We start from the raw sequence: 8,473 nt of genomic DNA on the forward strand, positions 1-8,473 counted from the left end.
CCTTTGGCCGAGCAGCTCTCTGGTCGGCGCTCTTCGGCCGAGCAGCTCTCTGGTCAGCACTCCTTGGCCGAGCAGCTTTCCGGTCGGCGCTCTTCGGCCGAGCGCCTCCGCGGATGTATGACTTGGGGTTTTTCCCCCAACACTACCCCCCGACTTCCGAGTTCCAGTTGGCTACCAGCTGGGGCGCGGGAAGTAGCTTTAATTGGGTCATTACGAATTCCGAAAATTTCGATTTGCTGCGCGTTTTGAGTTATCGAACGCTTCGAGGTGCCTTTAATAGGCGGCGTCTCTTCTTTCCCGAAAAAGCCTCATTATTGGGACACCTTTTGCGAAGCGTCCTCGCGTCGTGGGCTCATGATGGGGCCGCACGATCTTCGATTGCGGACGCCTTTCCGCACGATCCGATGGGGCGTTTCGACGTTCGAAGCGCTAGCCCTAATTAAATGCGTCGTTCTGTCTTTTAGACCGACACGTGTTATCATCTAACCAGGATGCAGCGCCTTCTTCGCTGATCCGGGCCGTTGGGGAGGTCTATATAAACTCTCCCCCGGCCCCCTGTTCTCTTTCTATTGCTTTCTGCTTCCAGCTTCCTATTCTCCCAGTCTTCCTCAGACCGAAGTCCCTTCTCTCCGGCATCTTTCCCAGGTCCCCCTTCTTTTTGATTTCCCTCTCTTGCAATGGGTTCTTTGCCTAGTGAAGTAGTGTCCACCATGAGTGTCCTGGAGGTCGAGATGGCCGAAGAGTGGTTTTTCCCTCTTCGCGGGTTCCGTTTGGAACCCGCCAGGCGAAGGGATCGGGTAACCGATCCTCCGGTAGGCCGGATCGGAGTGCACTCGGAGTCACTCTGGGCCGGCCTCCGATTTCCTCTCCACAGCTTTGTGAATGAGTTGCTGGCGGTGTGCCAGTTGGTTCCGGCGCAACTCACTCCAAACGCTTGGAGGACAGTGATGGGTTTCCTGTCACTATGTTTACTGCAGGGGATTCCTACCTCTGTCAACGTCTTCCGGCGACTTTTTATTTTTAAGTCGAACCCGGGAGACAGGGAGTGGCTCTACATCGCCCTCCGGGCGGGTCGGCCACTTTTTCATGGTGCCCCCTCATCCATTCATGGTTGGAAGGAGAAATTCTTCTTCCTGGGCTCTGAACGGTCCTGGGGGTTTGACCCCAGGTGGAGGCCGGCCCAGCTTAAATCCATCAATAGGCTCCCCCAGCTTTCTCCGCGTGAGCAGGAGATCTTCGATACCATCCGCAGCCTTGGGGACAGGATTTTGCTGAACGGCCTCACCAGCGAGGACGCCCTGGTGAACGTGGGCCTGAGCTCGGCACGTCCTCAGGGTAAGGATAGTTACAGCAATTTTTATTTCCTTATTGTTCTAATGTTCTAATTTTGTTTATCTTTGCAGACATCGCAAAAATGGTGACCAAGAGCGAAGTCCTTTACGCCCGCTTCCAGAAGAGGGCAGCCGAGCTCTCGGGGGAGCCTGCGGAGCCGAGAAAGAAGCAGAAGGTCTCGGCAACCTCGACTCCCTCGGCGGCAGTGGTGACCAAGGCGGGTCCTTCCCGCCCTGCGCATCCCGAGGCGGGGCCTTCTCGCCCCGCCAACTTCGAGGCGGGGCCTTCTCAGCCCGCGCGCCCTGAGGCTGATCGGAGAGAGGGCGTGGGCTCCGGGGGCTCGGGCTCCAGAGCCCCGATGGCGCCCCCGTGCCCGGCGCCCTTGACGCAGGTCCCTGGTCGGCAGGACGCTCCAGTTGCCGACCAGGGGAGAAGTTCAGCGGGTTCCGTGCTTGCACGCCCCGCTATAGTTGTGCGGCGGTTAGATCGGCCGCTCGCCCGACCCCAGCCCCTTAGCTCCCAGCCGGGGAGCAGTCAAGGAGCCTCGGGGTCGGCTCCACCTAGGCCAGATGGCGCTGGCCTCCCGGGCCCTTTGAGCTCGGAAGAACGGGTGCCCTTCGCACCCACCTGGTCGGTGTTCGAGGGCGATTCGGCCCTTGAAAACCCGCAAGTGGCGCGCGAGGTTTTTCGGCTCGCGCTGCTCCCGGCCGACCGGGCCATGATGCAGTCCATGAGCTACAACGCTTTCATGGACGCTACACGCTGCAACTCCGTCCGGGTAAGTAAAATTTTTCGCCTATGTAATCTGTATAGTTTTTCTACTAGCGGCGCCTTATATTCTCCTTTTCGTCTCTTTTACAGTATTTGCATGAGACGGAGATGCTGATGCACCTGGTTCAAGAATACCGGGAGAAAGCCCGGAGGTGCCAGCGCAGCTATGAGGAGGCCCAGAAAAGGTACATGGCCGCCGAGGCGAAGTACCAAGCCTCCGAGGAGAAGTACCAGGCCTCTGAGGCCGAACATCGGGTGCTCCAAGAGAAGGTCGGAGCATCCGATGGAAGGATTCGAGCTCTAGCCGCCGAGCTCGATGAAGAGAAGGCGCGCACGCATTGGCGAGGTCCGAGCTGCGCGCCGCGGAGGCTCGATTGGCCAAGGCCGAGCAGGCGTTGGCCTCCCGCGAGCAGGAGGTGGGGAATGCCCGCCTCCGACACTCGGAGCTCGAGCAGGAGCTAAGGGGCCTCGAGCGGAGAGCCGCTTACCACGAGGCCCGGGAGATAGAGGCCCGGGAGAACGCCCAAAACGCAGTGAAGCTCTTCCGCGAGTCGGAGGAGTTTCACGAACTCATGGCTGAGGAGGGCGTGAACGGGCTGATCCAAGGCTTCCGGGATTTCCGCAACCAGTTGCGGCGGCTTCTCCCGGATTTTGACGTTAACCTGCTCCAGCCGGGAGCAGGGAGGGCGGAGGCAGAGGCAGAAACTCCGGAGGCGGAGGCAGAAACTCCGGGAGCCGAGGCGGCCGTAGCTGTCCCCGAAGTGACCGAGGTCGCCCCCGAGGTCGTCCCCGAGGCTACTCCTATTGCTGCCGAGGCTATCGAAGAGGTCCCGGCAGCCGAGCTAACCACTCCTGGTACTGCCGAGGCCGAGGTGGTCGAGCTCGAGCCTTTAATGTAATTTTTGTTATTTCTTGTAAAGTCGGGATGGCCTCCCATACTTGTAAGGGCCAAACCCGGATTTTGTACTTAGCCTACGGGCCCTTTTGAAATGAATATACATTTCTTTTTTGGAAACTCGTCTGTCGTAGCCTAAGTTTTTCTGCTCGGATCCGTTTTAGGTTCCGAGGATATGGGCTCTAGGGCCTCAGTTTTTCCCGCCACAGGGTTTGAGTTTAAGTTTGCCTTGCCGAGCTCCATTGCTCGGTTCTTCGACTAGTGGTATAGCAACGCTTGTGCTTATACCAAGGGTTTGGGCTCGGAAAGTTTTTCCGAGCCTAGTCCAGAATTCGTCCAAGCCCTAGGGCGGTCGCTAGAACTTAATTCTTAATGCGGCGAATTTCGAATCCGAGCCTCGGGTTGCCGGAGCGAACCGGATTCTTCTCTTACAGATGGATTGCATACTCGTCAGCTCGTGACGGGGATTCACCGGATTTAGTACAATGTGTCGGTGTCCTGAGCACTTCTTCGCCGAGGCGATCGAAGACGCTCCTCTGTTCGGTGTCCGTTCTTTGAGGACATCGGCAGAGAAATAGATAAAATGATGTAGAAACATTAAATACATGGGTACCTTGTACCGTGTGCGTCTTGGCGCCGAGGCGACTGAAGACGCTTCTCTGCTCGGACTCCGTTCTTGGAGGGCATCGGCAGAGAAATAGATAAAATGATGTAGGAACATTAAATACATGGGTACTGTGTACCGTGTGCGTCCTGGCGCCGAGGCGACTGAAGACGCTTCTCTGCTCGAACTCCGTTCTTGGAGGGCGTCGACAGAGAAATCCAATAATAGGTAATATAAAGACATTAAATAGATAGGTACCTTGTACCGTGTGCGTCCTGGCGCCGAGGCGACTGAAGACGCTTCTCTGCTCGGACTCCGTTCTTGGAGGGCGTCGACAGAGAAATCCAATAATAGGTAATGTAAAGACATTAAATAGATAGGTACCTTGTACCGTGTGCGTCCTGGCGCCGAGGCGACTGAAGACGCTTCTCTGCTCGGACTCCGTTCTTGGAGGGCGTCGACAGAGAAATCCAATAATAGGTAATGTAAAGACATTAAATAGATAGGTACCTTGTACCGTGTGCGTCCTGGCGCCGAGGCGACTGAAGACGCTTCTCTGCTCGGACTCCGTTCTTGGAGGGCGTCGACAGAGAAATCCAATAATAGGTAATGTCGGACTCGTTGGCTGAAGCCGATGGAGCACGAGCCGAGCTCGTCCGGTCAGAGAGGACCGCTAACTCATCTCGATGTCTCGAGCATCCCTATAGTTGGGGCATCCCGACGTCTCGGGGCATCCTGACCGTGGTCAGGGTAGGAGCACGAGCCGAGCTCGTCCGGTCAGAGAGGACCGCTAACTCATAGCCGATGGAGCACGAGCCGAGCTCGTCCGGTCAGAGAGGACCGCTAACTCATAGCCGATGGAGCACGAGCCGAGCTCGTCCGGTCAGAGAGGACCGCTAACTCATATCCCGACGTCTCGGGCGTCCCTATAGCCGGGGCATCCCGACGTCTCGGGGCATCCCGACGGATCGAGGCATCCCGACGTCTCGGGGCATCCTGACCGTGGTCAGGGTAGGAGCACGAGCCGAGCTCGTCCGGTCAGAGAGGACCGCTAACTCATAGCCGATGGAGCACGAGCCGAGCTCGTCCGGTCAGAGAGGACCGCTAACTCATTACCGATGGAGCACGAGCCGAGCTCGTCCGGTCAGAGAGGACCGCTAACTCATTGCCCGACGTCTCGGGCCATCCCGACAAATCGGGGCATCCCGTTGCGGCAGGGCATCCTGACGTCTCAGGGTAGGAGCACGAGCCGAGCTCGTCCGGTCAGAGAGGACCGCTAACTCATAGCCGATGGAGCACGAGCCGAGCTCGTCCGGTCAGAGAGGACCGCTAACTCATAGTCGGGGAGCACGAGCCGAGCTCGACGGTGGAAGCCGATGGAGCACGAGCCGAGCTCGTCCGGTCAGAGAGGACCGCTAACTCATAGTCGGGGAGCACGAGCCGAGCTCGACGGTGGAAGCCGATGGAGAACGAGCCGAGCTCGTCTGGTCACTTAAGACCGCACCCCGACGTCTCGGGCCATCCCGACGAATCGGGGCATCCCGTTGTGGCAGGGCATCCCAATGTATTGGGGCATCCTGACGTCTCAGGGCATCCTGACCGTGGTCAGGGTAGGAGAACGAGCCGAGCTCGTTGGCTAACCTGAAAATAGATAAAATATTGAATTTATTTGAAGCCAAAGTGGCGTCCTGTACCTTTTGGAGATATTTTGATAGCTCTCGAGCTTCGAAGTCCCTCAGGACTTGGTTCGGCACCGGCCTTCTTTGGCTTGATTTTTTAGGTGTTTTGCGCTCGGGTTTCTGAGCTCGGTCTGCATGAGCTCGACGGGGGCTTCAGTGATGGCGACGCTCTGAAAGGGGAGCAATGTCGCGGGCGCCGTCCCAAGGACTTACGCCCGTAAGGAGGGAGTACATGCTGGTTTCTTACTTGCTGCCGGAAGACAAAAGACTTGGAAGGATAATGGGATTTAATGGGGCTGTACCCTTTGTCACAGAGGCTTACAATCCCATTTTAAAGCTCCATAACTTTCCTTCTCCAGACCTCAGCTTTTATTTCTCTTTCCCCCCAACTCGTTGACGTGAGACTTGGACTGCTACTTCTCACTGGTTGCCCCCACATACGTCGTTGCAACGGGAGCCATGCCTGATTCGAGATGGCTCGAGAGTCAGGAGAAAGTTTCTTCCTCTGCTTAACATGATTCCGTGGAGGCGGCACAGGAGGGGCCTCCACTTGTTGCAGGCTTTGGGCTGCAAATAGCTAGCGCTTGGACTTGCTGCACAAGCGCATCGAAGTGCTCGAGTTGGACTTGTGGAACTTGATCTACCGGAGATCTTGATGGTGAATTTTGGACTGAGCGTTTGGGACTTGGAGCATGATACTCGAAGGGGAAACCCGCTTGTAGGGGGCTCCGGTTGAACTGGAGCCGGAGGAGGCGGTGCCGTTGGGATGCCCCTGGGTTGCAAGCTTTGGACAGCGGTAGCCAAGGCTTGCACTTGTTGCACCAGGGCATCAAACTGCTCCGGCCGAACTTGATGAACTGACTCAGCCGGAGGTGGTGAGTTCCGGACGGAATGCTCAGGACTGGGTGGAGGACGTCGAGAGGCATTGGAAGCCCCTTTGCTTCTTAGCTTCATGGCAGCGAACTCGGGCCCTTCCTCTAGCGCCAACTGTTGCTGGAAATTGGACCCGGGGGCCGTCGTGAAGCCGGGGAAGGAGGAGCTCCGCTGCTGCAGGAGGCGGACGGCGGTGCGCCGGCTTGCTGCGTCCTCCGCCGCGGGAGGTGTGCGAGTCCTGCAAGGAAAACCGGTGGCCGGGCTCCCCGGCGCCGGCCCTCCGATGCCTAAGTCAGAGGGGGCAAATATGTGGAGAGAGCGGGGGGGGGGGGGGAGAAAGTGTATGGAGAAGACACAGTATTTTATCAGATCAAGAAGACAAAGAAAATGATGTCATCTATTGTGTCTGTGCTTCCCGGAGGGTCCAGTCTCAGGGATCTGTTTTCGTTTTTGTTGTCGTCCCTCTCCCTTGGTTCTCCCAGGTTTCCTTTTATAGGAGGGGATTACGTTACCTGGGAGGTAACCGGGGGATTTGTCCCTGTCTGTAATAATTGGGCACGATTTGGCCCATTTATGGCGTAGTGGAGAACGGGGCCAAATCAGACCGGAACCAGGGAGTTGTCACGGTCGATCGGTCCTGTTGGAGTGGTTGAACCGCCGGCCATAGCGGGCCTGGGGTCTGTGGATGGTGAGTGCATTTATTACCGAATGAACCGGCGGTCAGGTAGAGCCATGCGCTCTGATGGTTCAGCGATCCGGAGATCGTCTTGGGCCGTGTTCATTAAATGCCTGAGTGCACCGGAGACTTGAGGGAGTCTCATACATTAATGGCAGGTCGTGCCGAACGCCTGCGGAGATCTTATGCCTTAATGGCTTGGAGATAGTGGCAGGTCGCAAGCTGTAGGAATTGTCAAATCCCTTGGACTTTAGGCGGAGGTTGAACATTTGGTTAAGGCATCGGCTCGGCAAGGGTGCCGAGCCGAGCTGGTCGCCCAATGGGGCGCCCTATGGCGGGGCTGTTTTGAGTACTCCTGGTCGGCGCCCTTTAGGCGAGCACCTTCTAGCAGAGCGCCTCGGCGCTGTCTTTGGTCGGCACTGACTGAGCAGCTTATTTTGGTTGGGCACCTCTTGGCGCGCTCTGGTCGGCGCCCTCTAGTCGAGCGCCTTCCTGGTCGGCATCCTTTGGCCGAGCAGCTCTCTGGTCGGCGCTCTTCGGCCGAGCAGCTCTCTGGTCGGCGCTCCTTGGCCGAGCAGCTTTCCGGTCAGCGCTCTTCGGCCGAGCACCTCCGCGGATGTATGACTTGGGGTTTTTCCACCAACACTATCCATATCGAACATTTTCTGATGGAAAGGGAGCCCAGTAAAAACTACCGCACAGGTGAAGTTAGTTCCTCCTGCCCTTGTCTTTTTTTACTTTCTCCCTACTACAACAATGGTTCTGTTACTATTTTCTTTTTGATGCCTTGACTCAACAATCATCTCCTTGTCCACCATGATTCTTCACGTGATGTTGTCAATTCAGAGATCCAAACACCAATTAGGGATCTCTTATTTTGGATATTCTCATTTTTCTCTACGACCTTTTTGTTGTTATATGCCGTATGTTTTATCCTTTATCTTTTTTTTTTCAGTTAACATGTTCTCCTTTTTTTTGTTTACACTTTTTGGTATTTAAATATGGTATACTATTATACTTGTATTTTCTATTATATTTTTATTTGTTATACTTTTCAATATTCATTTATATTATTATATTTATTTCTATTTTATATTTAACATAATTTAATAAATTATTTTCTACTCTTAGATTTGAATATGAACAAAGTTAATTATTTTATCTAGGCCTTCCTTGAATATTTACCCATCTATTATGTATTTCATAATATGTTTTGATGGGAGGCAAAATGGATCGTCCTATTCCAGCGTGGAGCCACCCAATTTTGGCCGAACAGACGACAGAGCCGAGCAGGCTAAACCTCAATCCCGCTAAGAGCCAGGTCGGCCTCGGACCCTACTGAAGGCCGAGCCGACCCCGGCTAGAGGCCAGGCCAACCTCGGCCTTGTTAATCTTGATCTCCGTGATTTGCGCCGCCTCCAGCTAATGGCCAGCTGATCACAGCTCGGCCCGAGATTTTAAGTAACGGCTAATGGTCAGCTGATCACAGCTCGGTCTGAAATTTCATGTAATGGTCAAGACCCTCATCCTATAAAAAAGAGGCACGGAAAGACTCTCGATAAGCCATAAGAAGTCATAAGAAGCCATAAGAAGCGATAAGAGACCATTGGAAGGCACTCAAAAACTTTTCCTAAACTCTGGAT

Source organism: Phoenix dactylifera, chromosome 12 (assembly GCF_051530095.1).
Source record: "Phoenix dactylifera cultivar Ajwa chromosome 12, Ajwa_hap1_PhDact_Kaust_v1.1, whole genome shotgun sequence".
NCBI lineage: Eukaryota > Viridiplantae > Streptophyta > Magnoliopsida > Arecales > Arecaceae > Phoenix > Phoenix dactylifera.